The sequence below is a fragment of the Monodelphis domestica genome, chromosome 2 (genome assembly GCF_027887165.1).
Source record: "Monodelphis domestica isolate mMonDom1 chromosome 2, mMonDom1.pri, whole genome shotgun sequence".
Lineage (NCBI taxonomy): Eukaryota > Metazoa > Chordata > Mammalia > Didelphimorphia > Didelphidae > Monodelphis > Monodelphis domestica.
The window spans coordinates 279311343-279331533 of record NC_077228.1 but is presented as its reverse complement, the minus strand read 5'-3'; the positions used below and the strand labels follow the sequence as shown (position 1 = coordinate 279331533).

Here is a 20191-nt window from a genome sequence, read left to right as displayed (position 1 = left end):
AGATGGCTTGGGTTTAAATCCTACCTCTGATGTGTAATTTGGGTAAATTTGGACAATGTGTACAATTTGGGCAAATCACTTACCACCTCTGGGTCTGTTTTCTGATCTGTAAAATAAAGATATGGGATTATCTGACTTCAAAAGTCCTTTTCAGATCTAGATTGATAACCCTATAAATGGGAATAGAAAGGAGTACACACATTTCCAAGTAAGGCATAGAACCTTTGCAAAAATTATTCATGTGCTAGAGCACAAAAATCCTCATAAGCATGTAGGACTTTTAAATATTTCCTCTAATAACCTCAGTGTAACAAAAATTATAATGAATAAAAGTCATTTGAAGGAAGTATTCAAACTTAAATGAAGACTAAATAATTTAATCCTAAAAAAATACTTTTTTCAGTGAAAGAAAGATTAGTGATTAAAAAAACAAGAAATAAAAAACTCCAACTAATACCCAAAATATTATAAGCCAAAGAATAAATGTACAAAATCTAATTTTTTAAAAAGGAGCTTCTAAAACTAGGGGCTGATTTTAAAAAAAAACTAATTAAGTAGAATCTGTAAAACAACTAAAGGAAAATGAAACTAGAAGCTGGCTTTAAAACAACTAGTAAAGTAGAATCTTTTTTTTTTTAAGGAAGAAAACCAAACTGATAATACAAAAAATGAAAATAATGGAATTCACAAATAAAGAGAAAATAAAAGATATTGTTAGAAATTACTTTGTCCAATTCTATGACAATAAAACTGATAATTTGAATAAATGAAATGGATACTTACAAAACATCAAAAACACAGATCAAGAGCAAGAAAGAGAAAACTAAATAATATACAGTGGTACCTTGAAACACAAGCATCTTAAGCCACAAGCAATTTGAGATACAAGCAGGCACAATTGGGATTTTTTGCTTTAAGTCATGAGTGGATATTTGAATCACAAGCTTCAGCCACCCTCCACCAGATAACCCATGGAATGTTTGGTTTCTCTAAGTTACAGGAGGCTATCTCATTTACATTTAGTTCAGTGTTTATCTGGCCCTGCAAGCATCTGTACTGAATTGCTTTTGCTTTCTTTTTTATTTTTGTCTTTATTATCAGATTTTTTTGGCAAATTTCTTAGCTTTTAACCATAGGTCCTGATGACAGAGGAATTGAAGAAGTTATAGCAGCAGCAGCTTACAGAGGTTTTGTAGGAATTTAGTGGGTAGGAGCCTGAGGTAGATGAGGTAATCAGTACAAGCAAGATTAAGGAAATATTGAGGATAAGGAGGAAAATTGAACAGTTTATTGAAAAGATACACCCAGAAAAAGTTGCAACAGGTTTTGCATTGGAGCTGTGTAATGACAATTTTCACATGTTATTAAAACGTTCTAAAAGAGAGGAAGAAACAAACTTCCATGGAAAGATTTTTGTGAAACAGCCTCTAAGTGAAATAGAGGAAAGTGTGGCAAAACAGCAAAAATTGAATGAAGAAAATGATAATTAATTAAAGTAAAGAAATAGCAATTAAGTTTAGCAATAAAATTACATATCTTAAGTAATGTGTAAGGTCAATATTGTACTTAAATGTAGCATTATGGGTGTAGTGAGTAAGCTATGTTAAGCCATAGTGAATGAAATGAAAACCTTCTCTGCCAGCATCTTCACCTGATCTTGAAGGTAATAACATTTCATAAGTAAATTTATTGCTTTACATTCTTTCTTATTATCTATAAATATATTCATTTGTTATTTATAAAGTACATTTTCTTATTTTAAAAGCATATAAAACAAAACATTTGTGTGTTTTGGGGGAGCAGAATGGATTAATTCCTTTTTCATACATTTAAATGGGGAAATTCTATTTGACACATGAGCAAGTTGAGTTATGGGCTTGGCCATGGGATGAATTAAACTCACGTTTTAAGGTACCACTGTACTTTCAAAGAAGAAAACTGGAAAAGTCATAAAGAAATCCCCAAAGAAAGAGCTCTGGACCAAATAGGTGCCTTAGTGACTTCTATCAAACATTCAAAGAACAAATCTAGTTTTTTTTTTTTCCTTCAAATCTTTTATTTTTGTATTTCTTAAAGCAAAGTAATATCCCATTACATTCATATACCACATTTCATTTTAGCTGCCTTCTTACAGCTCTACCACCATTAACAATTTCCATCATCTGTCATCTTTACCAACAAATCTAGTTTTATAAAAATTATGCAGAAAAACATAAAAACAAGGGTTCTAAATTCATTCTATGACATGAATATGATTCTAATACTTAAACTAAGTAGAAATAAAGTAGAAAAAGAAAATATAGAACAAAATTTCCTAATGATAATTGGTGTAAAAATATTAAATATTTTCATATTTAAAATGTAAATATAATATAAAAATATTAAAATTAGAAAAGAAACTAGTGAAAGATATTTTTAATATTATATACATATAGTCAAATTATATTTATCATAGAAATGAAGAAGAGTTGGTTTAATAATAAGAAAACCATAAAAAGAATATACTATATTAATAACAAAAAACAATAAAAATCATGATTCTATCAATAGATGTAGAAAAAAGCTCTTGATACCCTCTTATGTCAAAACATTGAAAAGCATAGAAACAAGTTGGCTATTCTTCAAAGTGGTAAATAGCAGATAATGATAAGGATTAGAGCTGTAAATTCACTTGTATTATAATTTCCTACGAAAAGAAATTTCTTAAGCCAATGCAAATCAGCATCTTCTCTTCAATTTGTCATCTTAGAGTGTTGCTTAGAACACTGAGAAGTGACTTGCCTAGAATGACAGAGCCAGTATGTGGTAGAGTCTGCTTTTGTATCAGAACCCTTCAGCTATAGGCCACTTTCTATCTATGGTACTGTGCTATGCTACCTCTGTGACAAAGTGTTTAAAAACCAAAAGCTAACATTATCTGCAATAGAGAGATACTATAGGCCTTTCCAATAAGATAAATGACAAATAGTCATATGAAAAAATATTCCAAATCAGTAGTCATATGAGAAAATGATCAAAGATGACTAAAAAAGAAAATGACACCTTTTGGAGGGACTGTGGTATGAGAAGCACTATTGGTTGGGCTATGAATTGATATAGTCATTCTGAGAAACAATTTAGAATTATGCCCCAAAAGTCACTAAACTGTACCTATCTTTTGATCAAGCTATACCCATATTGGTCAAATACCAAAGGTAGCAAAGACAAAGGGAAAGGATCCAAATGTACAAAATATTTAGAGCAGCACTTTTTGTTATACGAAAGAACTGGAAACTTAAAAGAGTTGCCTAATGTGTCAATTACCTTCAACCTGCTTTCCACCACCAGAGAGAGGACTTAATGGAATCTGAATTCAAATCAAAGCATACTATTTTTCACTTTATTTTCTTTGTGACATATTCATATAAGAAGTTATATATAAATAAGTATATAAGCATATATTACATGTAGTATATGGTTTATATGTATTTATACATACATATAAATAGAGAGATGTCTTCTTCCACAACATAACCAATGTGAAAATATGTTTTGCTTGACCCAAAAGTATAGCCTATATCAAATTGCTTAACATCTTAGGGAAAGGGGAAGGGAGGAAGAGAATTTGAGACTCAAAATTTTAGAAAATAAATGATAAAAGTTATTTTTACATGTAATTGGGAAAAATAAAATATATTCGTTAAAAAAAAAGAAAAGAAAGTTTCTTTCCTGAAAGCCAAGAATAAAAGAGGGAGGGAAGGAAAGCTATGTGCAATCAAAGGAAACCTTTCTTTCACATTAATTCTCATTCTCTTCTTCTTCCTCTTCCTCTTCATTATGTCCTTTTCTTTCCTTCCCTTTCTCTCTCATCCTTGGGAGAGCAAACCTTTCTTATTCTGGGCTTCTCCTTGCCCTGCATTCTGCTCTGGCCACTGGTGTTTGGATGTATATGGGTGGAGTGGTCTAGAGAGACAAGGGCCTCCAGGGACAAGGGCCTCCAAGAGCAAGGGAAAATGGTCTCAGGCCACACCTCTCCAGTGGGCACGCTCTTTTTAAACTTTGTGCTAACACTGCAGAAGAGATCCCAAAATAGAGTTTGTGGCTTCCTTTAGCAACTTCCACCAGACCTGGCACTAAAGAACCCTTTGAAGTGAGTTAACTACTAAGCATATTCCTCTGGTACCCTGTTGGGCACATCCCAAACTCAGGAACCAGGAAGCTCCCAACCTGGTCACTACCAAAATGATCAGAATTAGAAGCGAGATAAGGACTTCCCCTGAGTGAGCAGTGGTCATAATGGACATTGTCTTGTCTAACTTCAGGCTTGCTTTAATATTTCAAAGGCTTCTTCAGTGTGATGACTGGAAAAGTTACTCAGCTATTATTGCTGTAGAACCAGTAGTTGCTCATCCTTTTGTGCTTTCCCCTTCCCAGAAAGCTTCAAGTCCATTGCCTTCAGAAAGGCCATCGAATTCATTATGTGAATCCAAAGAGCAACATGTCAAGTATGGTATGGGCCTTTCAGAAAACATAGGCCAGACATTTTCAAAAATGTCTCCTCCTCAAGACAAGAACTAGCAGGATTCAGCTTGGCACACAAGTACCACATATTTCCTATAGTTCTCCAAATCTCCAGGACTTGCATTCACATTATGTTCTTCATTTTCAGTCCTGTCTGGAATGCTTTCATTTGTCCTCTCTGTCTGGATTCTATCCATCTTTCACTGCTAAAATCAAGCCCTACCTCCTTCATGAAAACTAATTTTAATTTGTCTTACCCCATCAGAACTCCTATAGCATTAATAGTCCCTGCCACATATTTATTTACTCTCATGAAGTTTATTTGGCATCAAAGTCTTCTCGATCCAACTTGAAGAAAAGGAAGGATGCCATGCTTTTTTTCTAAATATATCACAGCATCTAACATGTATTCACATGGTTCATTAGAATGTAATCTTCTGGAGAGCAGGAAAGGTTTCATTTTTATCATTATAACTTCAGGGACTTATATACTGACTAGTACCTAATTGTCCTTGTTTATCCCACACAATAGATATTTGCTGATTGAGTGATTATCCTTTTTGATTGACTAAGTGGTTGTTTGAGAGAAGATGCATAGTGACCCTACTCCTAAAACCTATAATCCTGTGATTATTTTATTGATATAATTCCAAGGACTTCACACCTATACTGTAACCCAAAGAACTTGGAAAATGACACAATAAAAAACAAACAAACACTAAGTATATCTTGGACTGGAGAGCAGTTAAATGAATTTAGTCACTGAGTCATAAAATCACAAAAAATGAAATGTTAGGCATTGAAGATTGGATTTTCCACTAAGAGTCTATCAGACCAAAAGGCTGTGCCCAGAAAAGATTTGTTTCTACACAAGTTCTTGTGAATGGATCCCCCAAGCCTCAATCCACTAAAAATTCTATAAAGAAAACTATATTTACTAACCCTGGTCCTGGATCCCCTTCTCATTGTATTTCTATCACAAGGTATTTCAGGACAACAAAATAAATTTATTATACTGTAGAGCTAAATAGAAGAGTAAAAATCTGTTCTGTTCAATTCAATTAATACATGTAAATTATTTGTTTTGTTTTAAACCTCTAACCAGGAATGGGCAAAATATAATAAAACATTTACCTCATTTTTTCTTCTAGATTTTCTGAAGCAAAGGCCTTAGGAGAAAATATTAATGAAGTAAGAAGTAAAATCGGTAAGAAGCTTATTTTCTGTTCAGCTATTTTTCAAAGACCTTTTTCACAGTGAAAAATCAAACCATGATATACCCCAAAATGAACATGATCCTTGGTTTTTTGAGTGCTCTTTTTGAGATAGAGAGCTTTATAAGGTCTCTTGCAGCACTATGAATATCATATACCCCTCACAGTGCCCGTCAGTTTTCAGACAGCTAATGTTTCAGCAATCTTATTTCTTGAACTCCAGCATTCTCATTCTATATAAGCTGCATATGGCAAAAAATTATTTTGAATCTTCTGCATTCTAGCATTTGCATGCAATTTTGTTGTTGTTCAGTCATGTCCAACTCTTTGTGACCCTATTTGGGGATGTCTCCGTAAGATACTGGAGTGGTTTGCCATTTCCTTCTCCAATTCATTTTATAAATGAGAACAGAGGAAAAGAGGGTTGGGTAACTTTCCCAGGGTCACATAGCTAGTAAGTGTCTGAGGCCAGATTTGAACTTAGATCTTCCTAACTCCAGGACTGGAGCTCTAACTATCTTGTAGGAGATCATTTTTCTTTTTTCATTGTTTTCCAATAGGAGCTTTATTGCTCATAAATTTAACTTCATAATCTAAAAATGGTTTGGTTTTTACTTAATATTTTCAAGTGCTTTGCCAGTGTCTCAGAGCTGCCCCATCATGCTGCCCATGGCAGGTTTTCAGGCTCTTCTGGCACATGAAGTGTGCAATGCTCAGGACCTTTCAGTAGCTCAGTGGTAGAGTCAGACCCAGAAGAAAACGTTCCTAACTGATGGGCCACCCAAATTGCTGACTCAGAACTCTTCACCCTTGGGCTAAATGCCATTAGAGAGCTATGAATAGCGTGAGTCTAAAGGCAATCCTGAAAAATGATACCCTTATATCTTTTTTTCCCAAAGAGGAAAATGCTATCTTTCATGTAGAATAAATGAATGTAATGGGGATACGTTCATGAACAGGCTTACAAAAAGGAAACTTTTCTCCCCATCCTTTGCCACCCATCTTAGCCATATGCTCCAGGCTAGTGTTAGTGGTACACTATGGATTTAACAGCTTTTTATTCCCCAAGTTCCTGCTATTCCACAAGAAGGAGAAGGAGAATAAGACATAAATTAGGTAATTCTGTCCTTTAGATTTTCCTGTGGCACAAAAGTCCTAAAAAGCAATAGAGTTGCTGTCTCTAACACTGCTAAGAAGCTCCAAGAACCCATTGAATTCATTTTGTTCTGGGAAGCATGAAATCCATATTCTTCTTCCTGACTGTTGGGTAGCAAACCCCCCAGATATGACTGAGCCACAGGATGGCAAATAAGCGCCTTCAAATCTGACGTCCCACCCCACTGCCTCCAAGCCAGAAGGTAGTCAGCCAAATGCTATGTGAAAAGGCATTCCGTTCCAGAGAGCTCAGGGGAGAGACAGACCATAAGAGCTATCGTTGGGGTGCTAGTGTGTTGGGTGTGTGGGATGGGCGTCGAGGAAAGGCAAGGTCAGACTTTGTTGGACCAGATCCTGGGCCTTAAGCTGCTGTGGCTCATTCAAGAGGGAAGGGTTGGTTTGGTACAGTGGACTGGTGTTGGTGTAGTGAAAAATTAAACCACTTAGAGCTTCAGGTTCCCTATCATGCGTACCAGGTGCTTGCACGATGATTCCAGTTGTTCCAGAACTATCCTAGCTAATAGGAGAGGAAATGGCTTCTATCAAGGCAATAACAGGGAAATAGGAATATTACCTGGTTTTCCTATCAGGGTTGTTTTGAATAAAACTCAAGTAATGTATGCAGAATTGCCAAGTATATTACCTAATACAAATGTGAAAAATTATTCATAAAATAGATCAAGATCTGGTTCTTTCAAAAGTTCAAGAATCTATAAGCCAGGAAAGCTGGTTCTACATTAGCAAATTATACAATAATAAAATGAATTCTTATATAAGACCAGTTAACTGGAAATGGGGAAGAAGAATTTTGAGCACCATAGGTTTATTGACATGTTCTTCAGAATTCAGGAATATGATCTACTTTGCTAGGACACAAAGGGGAAGATTCTCTAGAATTTAGACAAATGATCCAATTAGTTTTGCTAATGTAATAACTTAAGACTTCTATTAATGTTGAGTTTAATGGCATTCTACACCAACAGAGAATAAATGATGGCCTTGATTGATGCTAATGAAGCCAAGGCCACAATATGTTTTATTCAGTTCTCAGTCATTCTCAGTCCTAATGTTAGCCAACCATGTGATAAATTTGTGCTAGTGGTCACAAAAGAATTCAAGTAAACATGTAGGTGAATTAGTGTCATCCCATCTCCACTGCTGGAGATAAAATAGGGCAAACAGTTTAATCTGTAATCTGCCTCTTAAAGATGCCACTATATTTTTATGATACCACTGTGTTGACAACATATTTATTGTTAAGTGTATGTAAGAGAGCATCTATGCATACAGAATTCCATAGAATCATGCAAAAAGTGCAGTTTCCAAGGCGTTTATGCCATTTCTGCGTAAGTTTTTCTTAAGGAAAAATTAAATTAAGTGGTGTTTTCAGTCCCCAAAGAATCATTTTTTCCCTTTAGTAGATCCAGAATCATCATTTAATCCTCTAAAAGAACTGAGAGGAAGGGCTCCATAACCATTTGGGAGGAGTTGCAGCCCCACTGGCAGAATTGCTTTAATGTGTGTCTTTATTCATAGAGACAGATTTAGGGAGGTAAGATTGTTATGCGTGGGATGGTGACTCAGCTCCGGTCTGGGATGGTGACACATCCTGGCCTCTGTATCCTGCAGAGAACAGGAAGAATGCCAAGGAGTTTACAGTGTGAGCAGCCCTGTGAAGGTTTCTGATGTTAGTGCCTCTGTCAAAGGAAATTAGATCTGCTTTTCCCAACCATGTAAAGATTACATCAGATCAACCAAGCATATTTAGGATTCAAGTTGCTAACATTATTTTAGCTCAGTTGATATCTTTCTTGGAATTTTCATCTAAATTTGCTGAGTTGTTTTTTTTAAACCCTTTCTTTCCATCTTAGAATCAATAATAAGAATTGGTTCCAAGGCAGAAGAGTGGTAAGGACTAAGCAATCTGGGTTAAGTGAGTTGCCCAGGGTCACACAGCTAAGGAAGTGTTCACCTGGCTGCCCTGATTTGCTGCCTTTTAAGATCTATTCCCAGGATCTATAAGGGTTGTGGATAAAAGTAGTCTATGTGCTTGTAGAATAGTCAAATGAGTACAGTTGCCTTATGAGTGTGTTTTGTGTATATTCATACACACCTTGCTACCTCCATTTAGTTTCATTGACACGGGTTTTAGCATTAACGTTTCTACCAAAGTTAGTAACCTCTTTGGCAACAATTAAGTAAGAACGTTATCAGGACCCTCCTCCTGAACATTCTCTTCGCAAGTCTAAACATCCCCAATTCCTTTGACCAGTATTCATCTGGTAGGATCTCAAGACTTTGCACCATTCTGGTGGCCCTCTTTTGGATGAATGAAAACAGCTAGTAATTATGAGGAAAGTTATAAAACTGAGCAAGATTTCCTACGGAGTAATTTGTCTCTGATTTTGATTCTAAATTCCAAAAAGGGAAAGAATCTAACCCAAACTATAAAACAAAACTTTTTTCTTTTCTTTTTCTCTGGAACATTTATTTGGAAAAATACCTGCCCACGACTGGGTCTTTATAGGAAGGCAAACTGATGTGGCAAATGGGAACATCTTTTGTGTATTTTCCTTAGTTAGCTTGAGCTTCCTTTGACATTAACTTTCCTTCATACCCTTTGCAAGTTTGTACAATATCATGTCCTAGTGATGATGACCATTTTTCACAAGGCACTGCCTTAGTTATCTTTTGCACTTAAAATATAATGTGAAGAACAGTGACCAATATGCAAGTATGTTTTGCATGACGATACATGTATAATGCAGATCAAATCTCGTACAATCTCCAGGAGAGGCAGGAAAAGGAGGAAAGAAGACAATTTAGATCTTATAATGTCAGAAAATATATGTTGAAAATGGTTATTTCATATAACAGGGAAAGTGAAATATCTTTTAAGTCATTTTTTTAAAAGATAATGTAATAGAATGGGAAGTAAAGACAATTGACTTTCAGGCAGGATGTCATGCCTTGGTAGGGTTAGTTTGGGTCAAGGATCTCAGATTGAAAAATAAGTGTCAATTCTCATTAGATGAATTATGACCTTCTGGTAGTTTTTTTTTAAACCCTTACCTTTCATCCAAGAATCAATACAAAGTATTGGTTCTAAGGCAGAAGATCAGTAAGAACTAGGCAACTGGGGTTAAGCGACTTTCCCAGGATTGCACAACTAGGAACTATCTGAATGATCTAGGAAGAAATCTTTCTATTTTAACTCTCACTGCAGATTGGCTCAGTCCTACTTCTCCCCAAGGCTCCTTTTTTCTTCCTCCTACCACACCCTTTGGAACTCCCTCTGTACTGTTAATAACAAACTCCTTGTCATTCTTAATCACTTCTTTTCATGCTCCTCCATGTTCTGGTAATAAGTAATAGTTGACTTTTCCCTAAAGGTATCATAGCCTTTGTCAGTCTCTTTAGTAATGGCCATTCTTTGTTTGATATGTCCATCACACAGGAGTCAGCATGTTCAAATTACCACTTCTAGAACCTTTTTTTTTTTGCCCTTTTACTGCTCATCGTTTTCTCCTTTGAAGTTCACTCCATCTGACCATTGACTTAGTAACTGTTTTCAATAATATAAAATGGTATAATATAAAGTGGTATTCTATACAGAAGACAGAAAACATATTATACTATCATGACCCCTTGCAGTTTTATGTATTCATGGAATTGATCAAATAGTTTAATGTTATTGTGTGGAGATCAGATAAAAACCATGGTTAGGTAGTGTCAGTCCTGGCCAACAGGGGGTCTGACCTGAGATGAAGGAGACCAGAGTAGAGTGAAGTAATATAGCAAAGTTTTATTAAAGGAAAAGAGGGAGCAAAGGGGGATGGGATGCCAATGGCAGTATTAGTGGCAGTGGAGTGGTGGGGGTGGGAAGGAAGAGCAAGGAGGGATGAGGGTGGGGTGAGATCAGCACCAGCAAAGTCTCCACCCTAGTGGAGATGGGGTTAATCTCTTCTAGTGTGGTTGTCCTGGATGTGGTAATCTGTGTTGCCTCTATTGGTCAAAGTGGGCTACTTCGGTGAGATTCATTGGATGATCCTGAGGGACTTGGTTTGGGGTGGGGGATTTCGGTTCCCAGGCTTGTGCCCAGTGATGCAGTACAGGATGAGGGATATGATTTTGGTGTTCTGCCAGGTATTGTTGAGGCATTTTCTGTCCCAGGCTCAGGCAGGTATTCAGAGAAAAGGGGCTTTGGTTCCATGACCTAGAAGTTGAAAGATTATTCTTATTTCTCTTCATCACATGAAGTAGATAGTATAGTAGATACAGCCTCAGATACTCACTAGCTATGTGGCCCTTAGCAAGTCACTTAACTTTTGTTTGCCTTCATTTCTTGGAAAAGGAAATGACAAACCATTATAGTATCTTTGCCAAGAAAACTCCAAGGATAGTATTGGCATGCTGTGGTCTACATGGTCACAAAGAGTTGGACACTATATAGACAAACATACATAGATGCACACATATATATTTATATTTATTTATAAATGCATATACACTTAAATATTCATATAGATATATGCATGCACATTGGATGTTTCAAAAGGATATCCCAAAAGTCTTGGTGCAGTTTTAAGTTATTAAAGCTTTTAGGACACTCATATAAAATAAAATAGATACAACAGTAACTTGGGTGGAGGGTGGGCACTAGCTGCTAATCGGGGCAAAAAGGTTTTCATGTCAAAGGTGGCCCAAACTGACCTTTGATGGAAACTTGGGGTTTATTCCAGGCCCAGGTACTTGTGGAAAGGCATGGGTCAGATGTGAGAAGTAGTAAGGAAGTTAGTTGGGTTGCATTGAGAAATACATCTCTGGGAATAGGGAGTAACATACAATAACGACTAAAGGGGAGGTTGGAGCCAGGTTGTGAAATATCATAAAGCCAAAAACTACGTTTGTATTCTAGCCAGATGTTATAGGGAGCTAATGGAGTTATTGCACTGAAGAGTGATAGAGTCAGACATGCTTCAGGAATGTTGTTTGACAGCTGGAAGAAGACTGCATTGGATGGATTTGAGGCAGGGAGCCTAACTAAGAGGCTATTGGAATAGTATAGGGAAAAGATGATAAATGAGGACTTGAACTAGGCTGGAGGCCATGTGAGTAGCAAAAAGGGGATGAATAATAGCTAAAACTGATATAGGGCTATAAAATTCACAAAGGACTTCCCATATATTATTCCACTTGATTCTGACAACAACCCTGTGAGATATGTACAATTATTATTTCCAACTTACAAATGAGGAAACTGAGGCTGTAAATGTCCACTAAGCAATTTATGATATGCCCTCAGAGCTCAAGAAGGCTAGGGATCTAAGTCATCTCTCTAGAGACAATAACTAAATCCATGGGACATGATGAGATCACCAAGACAAAGAACATAAGAAGAGAAGAGAGGAGAGCTTTGTGGAACATCCACAGTTAGGTCTGATGTGGATGATGATCTAGCAAAGGAAAAAGAGGAACATCCTGATGAGTAAGAGAACCACAATAGAGCAAGGTCATGAAAACCTCTCCTAGAGGAGAGCATCCAGGAGGAGCATGATCAACAAGGAGGGGGACCTAGAACACTTAGTTGCAAAACACTTTACATCCATTCATTTATATAATCTTCACAATAATCTCATAGTATAGGTAATAATCATAATCATAATCATAATAACAGTAGCTAGCATTTCTGTACCACTTTGAAAGATTTACAAATATTACCTAATTTGATCCTGACCCCAACCCGGGAAGGTAGATGTTTTTGTTATCCCTATTTTACAGATAAAGAAACTAAGGCAGACAGAGATTTGCCCAAGGTCAAACAGCTAATAAGTGTTGGAGGTTGCACTTGTACTCATGTCTTCCTGACTCCATGTTCTACTCAACTCATGCATTGCATCACCTAGTTGCCACATTATCGGGTAACACTGGTATCATTATCCCCATCTTAAAGATCAGGACATGGAAGTTTAATGACATGCCTATGATCATAAAGCTGACAAGCAGCAGAGATGATATTTAAATCCAGGACTCCAAACGCAGGGCTCTTTCCACCATCCCACTACCTGCATCCCATAAAATGGTGCCAATGATCTCAGTGATCCCAATATCAAAGCCTTCATAGAAAAGCTACCAAGCCCTTGATGATGAAAGAAAAAAAAATGCTTGCAAGCAAAATGCTAGGGCATCACCTTTTTGAGAATTGCCCTAAGTCTAGTTGGCTCCTTTGGGTGGTGTTTCTAACTTTGATGGTGTTTTTACTCTCCACTGGATAATTCAGATGCCCCCCAGGGCATTTTTTTTTAGTAAAGAAAAGCCTGGGGTGGATAATGTCACTGTTTTCCCCATCTTTCTGTACTTGGTAACGTAGATAAGCCCACAGAAAGCAGACTTCGGTCTTTACCCAGGTAATCCTTACATAAAGCTGAGCCTCAGGTACCTACTATGGCAAATATGATGAGAACTATCTGAGACAAAAGATTAATTCAGTGAAACTAACTCATTGAGTTGCCTGTTGCAGTTTCCCTAAGAAACTTGGCTTCCTCTTTTGGCAAACTGAATTAAAATAAAATGCATGAATAGTGAATTGTTATGAAGCACAGGGAGATCAAGATTTTCCTGGTTGGTGTGTAGTGAGTAGAGGGGCCCACAGAGGTATAGCACTATATTTAGTTTTAATGAAATGCTTTAAAATCCAATTTTTCCACCAAATCATAAAGTCAGTTCAGGCCTGTAGGTGACTACATATATATTCCAAGCACATTCTAGGAGAAATGTGTAAAGAAGAAAAAAGGAAGAAAAATGTCTTCCCTTGACATGGTGCTTTTCATCCAAGGATTTCAAAGCACTTTGCCAACATATACTGTTATCTAGAGAACAGAATAACCCTGCAGAAAAGTGTCAGCTTCTATATAATACATGAAATTCCATGGATGAGGTAAAAAGAGGACAGATGGAAGTATATTTTAATGTAATCCATCAATGCCAAAGGCCATTTATGCACTGTTATAGAAAGTAGGTTATCTTTAAACACCAGTGGCAAAAGCTGTGGCTTTTTTAACCTTTCTGAATTGCCTAGGATGAGGGGTTGGGGGGGGGGGGGAGGTTTAAGAGAATTTGACTATCCTTTCCTCCCAGTTTTCAGCTGCAGCTTTCTTAACAGGTAAAGTGACTTTCATTGTTTTCAACCAGATTGCAAGGGGGAATATCCCAGCATCCTTTGTGTTCCTGGGGGGAAATCTTGTTAGTGTTGGGAAGAACATTGAGTGATTAGGATTTGAGATTGTTTTTTGCTGCTCCGTTGTCCATTTTTCTAAAGCATCAAGTGGGCCTGACTACTGTAAACCACAGCTAGACCCAAGGAGTGTGTGACTACTCCTACTCAGCAGGATACACTCTGCTAGGGTGGGGACAGCCTCAGTTTATTGCTGGTGTCACACAGTAACATGATTCTGGCTGGAAACTTGCTCTCTAATACACAGTCTATGCCACAACCTATTTAAGCTAGTCTAAAAATACACTTCTACAAGCACAGTGGCATAATTTCCAAGCAGGGATCGGTTGAGTGAAACTTCAGAGTAAGATTAAAATCCAATGAAGGGACAGCTAAGTGGCTCAGTGGATAAAGTGACAAGCCTAGAAATTGGAGGTTCTGGTTTCAAATCTGGCCTTGGACACTTCCTAACTGTGTGACCCTGGGCAAGTCACTTAAATCCCATTTTTGCCTAAGCTTTATTGCTCTATTGCCTTGGAACTAATACACAGTTCTAAGATGGACTGTAAGAGTTTTTTAAAAAAAGATCTGTGTAGGACTGCTTTGTGGAATTCCAGAATTCAAGAACAGGTATTGCTAAGCCCAGGCAATCTTCACCATCCTAAGCATGTTATGAGCCTGTAGCACCATGGAGGTAGGCAAGGCATTGAGAATGGACGGTAATAGACCTGGGCAAAGATCATGGACTGGGCACAAATGGAATTTCCATAGGCAGAGAAATTTTTAAATATGTGAGAACTTATTTTTCAAATATTGTATTCCTATATTTTAAGGAGAATTACTCCCTAACTAGGGTGTATCCTTGTGTCTGGGATCTGAGTTGGAGATAGCATCTAGTCTGGTGTTTTTTGCATTTTATTTGTCCCTAGGAATCCCAAAGAATGTCTCCCTTTTGAACAGAATTTGGTTAATAAATGAAGGATGCCAGGGTTCTTTTCCTATGGGCATAACTATCCACCTTTCAGTCTGGGGAAGGGCTCTGAGTCTGATGGACTACCCCTTAATTAGCTATCACCAATTAAAGATATCTTGGGGGCAGCTAGGTGGCTCAGTGGATGGAGAGCCAGGCCCAAAAATAGACTCCAATCTGGCCTCAGACACTTCCCAGCTGTGTGACCCGGAGTAAGTCACTTAACCCCCATTGCCTAGCCCTTACTGGTTCTAAGACAGAAGGTAAGGGTTTTTTTTTTAAATAATAATAATAATAAATAAAGGTATCTTGGGAGGGTCAAGGAAGGGGCTGAGCAATGAGCTCCTAAAAATCTATTTACTGAACTGCTTTACCCATCTCAAGTGGTCCCTGGTTTTCAGGAGACAACCATGGAGATCTATATCACTTTATCAGTTATGATGCTGGCCTAACCAATAAACCTGATATAATAAATAACCTTTTATTCTTATCCAAAAATCAGTTCCTCAAAATAATTTCAGTCAATAAACATAGGAACATCCTCATGAAAGCTGGTTAATAATCAAAAAGCCAGAGCTGGGGGATAGCAGGAAAACTCAGGGACAGGCAAAGCAATTCAAGGCCTAGCTGGCTGGAATAGGAACCCTCAATGGATCTGACCACAGACACACAGATCACCCTGGGAGCATCACCAAGATTATCACATTTTGCAAACATATTGTTTAATTCCCAAATATTTACCTTCTATTTGTGTTTATCACTATAATAAGGAAAGGAAAGGGGAAAAGCATTTATGTAGTGCCTACTATTTGCCAAGCATTATACTCAGCTTTTTTACAAATATCTCATTTCTGTTCCTCATAATAACCCTGAGGAATTAATGTTATTATTTTTGGGGTGCTAGGGGCCTAAAACTGTCATGCATAAAGCATCTCATCTTCTGTATAACAAAACACTCATCTCAAATTAGGGTAGTGACCAGAGAAACCAGTGAGGGAAGAAAAATGGAATGCAATTGGAATTAGACTACAAACTCCTTAAGGGCAGGAATTGGCTTTCTTTTTTGTATCTGTATCTCTAGGGCCTAGCACCAAGCCTGGTGCAAAGTACCTGCTTAAGAAATGTTTATTGACTGACTTTTAGGAGAACGAATATAGTGTAATGTCACAAAAGTCAAAGGAGGAAATAGGATAGGAAAGGAATAAATAATCTCTGGTGTCAAAAGCAACTGACCTTTTGAGGAGAAATGAGGACAGAGAAGGATGGAGAAAAGGCCAGTGAATTTGGCAAAGGCAAGTCATAATCTGGGCAACATGCACTCTTTTGACCACTTGGTTTTCCTTATGTGGAAATAAAATTCACTGTGTGGTGACAAATGCCAAGAAGTGGCATGAGGGACATCAAGGACATGTATGCCCAGAAAAGGAGGTGGGCTTGCCATGTTCCACGAGTGAAGGATAACAGATGGACAGGCCTCTTTGCTACCCTAGTATCCACAAAAATGTTGAAAAACCCAGATGCCTTATAAGCTTTTCCCTATGAAGTATTTATGGGAAAACATGGACAAGAATAACACATGATGAGAAGGCACAGATGGGTTTCAGTCTATACTGGCAGATAAAAATCAGATCACCAGTTCATTACATACTGAAATATCACTATTAAAGTGTTTATATTCCCTTAATACTGTCCAGCAGATGATGACAGAATATGGCAACTTAGCTTTTTTCTACCATCAGTGATGAAAAACCAGTCTGAAACTAATAATTTTCTTTAGATAATCCAGAGGTTTAATTGAGAATTAAACAGTTGTTGTTTTAATTGTACAATTGTTGTTGTTTTATAAACCAGAAGGGAGATTAGCTGACTTCTGAGACTAGTACCTTCACAATATCTCTTGCATCTTTTCCCTTCTCTCTACTCACATGACCACAAGCCTAGGTTAGGTTCTCTTCATCCCTTACCTGAACCTCCTAAATAGTTTCTGTTTCCAGTTTCTCCAATCCATCTTCCACATAGCAGCTGAAATCATCTTTAGGTGTCGAACATGTTACTCCACCCACTCAAGAAACTTCAGTGGCTCCCTACTGCCTCTGATATAGAATATAGACTCCTTTATTTGGCATTTTAAGCTTTTCACAAGCTGGATCCACTGTACATTTTCAAACTTTCACATTACACCCCTCATTACAATTAAATTAGCCTACTTTCTCTTCCCTAAACTTGGCATTCCATCCCCCATCTCCATACATTTTTACAGTCTGTGCTACCATCATCATAACCTACTATGCCCTTAGTTTAATTCTGCCTCACCTCTGTTTCTTGGAATCCTTAGGTTCCTTCAAGGCTCAGCCTTTCCTGAACCACCTAACTTTTACTGTCCTCTTCCTCTTCAAACAATGGATATATTAATAATATAAACTATTATACATTTTCATGTTATCTTTCTTCAACAGAATGTAAATTTCTTTAGGGGAGGGACTGTTTTTCATGCTTCTCTTCACATCCCCAACACCTAGCACAATCTCCTCCATATCATAAGCACTTGAAATCGATTGTTTATTATTGTATATGAATGTCACTGGTCCTCTGCAAGAGAGTATTTCCATTGAGTAGTAGGGAGAGAAGCCAAATTGCAGGCTGGTGAACAAGGAGGTTGTCAAGCTGAAATAGAGGTAGTAGGTATAGAATACTCACTTGAGAAAGTTGGCAGTGGATGTCAAGAGGAAAATGGGATTGTAGCTCAAGAGAAAAGCAAGCTCAAACAAAATATTTTGAAGACTAGTACATTTCTGAAGGCAGTGGGGAAGGAGCCAGTAAAGAGTGGGAAAGATGCTACCAATGCCAGGAACAAATGATGGGGTCCCAGCTCTGCCATGGATACACCTCAAGGGAAAAGGAAAATCTTTGTTGGCTCAGACATGTGACAAAACTGAATCTAGGGCAGCCAACTCTCTGTTGGTGTTCTAAGAGCAAAGACCTCCAAAAAACTTGCCAAATGCCCATGTGGACACATTTGTGGGTTATCTTCCTTGAACTGTCAGCTTACAAGCACAAAGCAAAAGCACATACGAAGGAGAAGATATCTGTGAACTCAGACCCATCAATCAACATTTATTAAGCACCTGCTATGTGCCAGGAACTTTGCTAAGTGCAAGGGAAACAAAAAGAAGCAAAAAAGTCCTTCCCCTCAAGATACTCACAGAGAGGTTACACAGTTTGACCAGTCACATAGCCAGTAAATGACAGAGGCATGATTTTAATATATGTCCTTGAACAAATCATTTAACCTTTCTAAGCCTCTGCTCCTTTATGTATAAAATGAGAGGGTTCGACTGGGTAGCTTCTGAGTAGAGTCCTAATCTTAGGAAGTCACAGAAATGTGGACAACCATCAAAGTGAAGTTATTAAAAAGTAATAAGAGAATATTTAGCAAGTTGTCTTGGAAGGTCTAGAACATAATAATGATAATGGTGATAGGGATGATAATGATGATGATGTATGAAAATATTGCCAGTCAATAATAGCAAGGTCCTAAACGACACAGCTATTTCTGAGTCTTCTCCAGAAATTATTCTCTAGCAGCAGCAGGATCAAAGAAAGCAATGATGGGAGTGATCCAAGATTGGGAACTGGTAAAGCAGAGCCAACAAAGGGCATAGGAATCTAGGTGAGGATAAATGTAACATCTCAGTAGCCAGTACTAGAGTCCAAGTAAGAGGAGTCAAGTGTTGCCAAGATTAGCAATAGTCTGGGTGCAATAAGAAGATTAAGCACAATTATTCCACGCAGAAGAGAGAAGACAAACAGGAGTTATGGGTGGATCAATCATCTGAGTTCTGAATGTATACTCTAAGAGTGTAAAAAATGGGGGACAGTGAACTAATCATAGACTTCTAATAACAATCAGAGTGATTCCAATAGGGAAAGAAGATAGACAATGCTGGGATGCCAGAATTGGTTTTTCTGAAATAAGACTTCAATAAAGGAAAGAATTTTCCCTTCAAACCATAATCTGATGCATACTTGTTAGGTGAAGAAGTCAAGTTGTGATGAATTATTTTGGACAGTTTCCAGAGTCTGAACCATGTGGCTTCTCCTGAGCTCAGCATAGCCAATGAGGGCAGGAGGATAGGGGGTGGGAAAACGCTATTGTTGAAAGTATTGGATAAAGAGCTGTAGTATTGGGTTTAATAGTTCATTCTCTCCTTCATTTGACTGCTGTTTACTCAACATGGCACTGTACCAAGTGCTGTGGGGCACGAAGATGAATAAGCCACTATCCTTGCCCTCCAGGAGTTCACACAGTGTTAGTCTAATAGAGAAGAGAAGATATATGGTGCAGTTAGTTCTTGGAGTTGAATCTGTGGTTCTCAACTCAAAAAAATGAAAAGTTAAGCCTACCTAGTCAGGGCCTCATTAGTGAATTTATACAATGTTGAAAACAGTTCTTAATTTCTTAGAATTCCTTTTGGGGGATTTTATCATAATAAACATATCTGTCACTTCTCTGGTCAAACCAGCAAAATCTATTGCAGCTGCTCAGCTGCATAAAAAAAGGTCAGGAGACTTGCAGAAGATGGATAGAAGAAATTATAGTTTATCTCTATTCAGCTTAAGGAGAGTTTGTTTATCCATGAGTCTTTCTCAATATAGCAGCTTTCCAGAAAGATTGCCTTGCCCCAGCCAGAGCCAGCATTCTCTAGCTTCCTGAAACAGCAGCCTTTTATTGAAGCTTTGCTTTTCTGGGATATGCTACCATGCTAGGTACAATACAGCATGAGTGAGACCTTGAATCCTGCACTCAGGGGACTCCTAATTCACACTTTTTTTTTTCTTTTACCGTTAAATTCCATCTTAGAATTGATATGGTTCCCATGCAGAAGAGCAGCAAAAGCTAGGCTATTAGGGTTAAGTGATTTGCCCAATGTCACATAGCTAGGAAGTATTTGAGGACAATTTTGAACCCAAGATTTCTTGTCTCCAGACCTGGCCCTCTATCCATTAAGCCACCTAGCTGCCCCTCTGAATCCACACTTGACCAACCTGACACTATCCTGAAAGTCATCACTTAACCTTATTTTCACTTTGGAAATTCCCCTGCCTTGAACCTGTCCCAATCAGTCTGAACCTTCTTCT

General features: G+C 37.6%; 1 protein-coding gene across 6 annotated transcripts in view; it reads left to right on the top strand.

Annotated features, from left to right (window-relative positions):
* Positions 1-20191, top strand: part of KIF6 (kinesin family member 6) — a 495811-nt gene that overhangs the window by 410632 nt on the left and 64988 nt on the right. For all 6 annotated transcript variants that reach the window (XM_056818172.1, XM_056818176.1, XM_056818171.1 and 3 more), the window contains one exon: positions 5652-5707. The gene's annotated coding sequence lies outside the window, so the exon portion shown is untranslated. The remainder of the gene's footprint in view (positions 1-5651; positions 5708-20191) is intronic.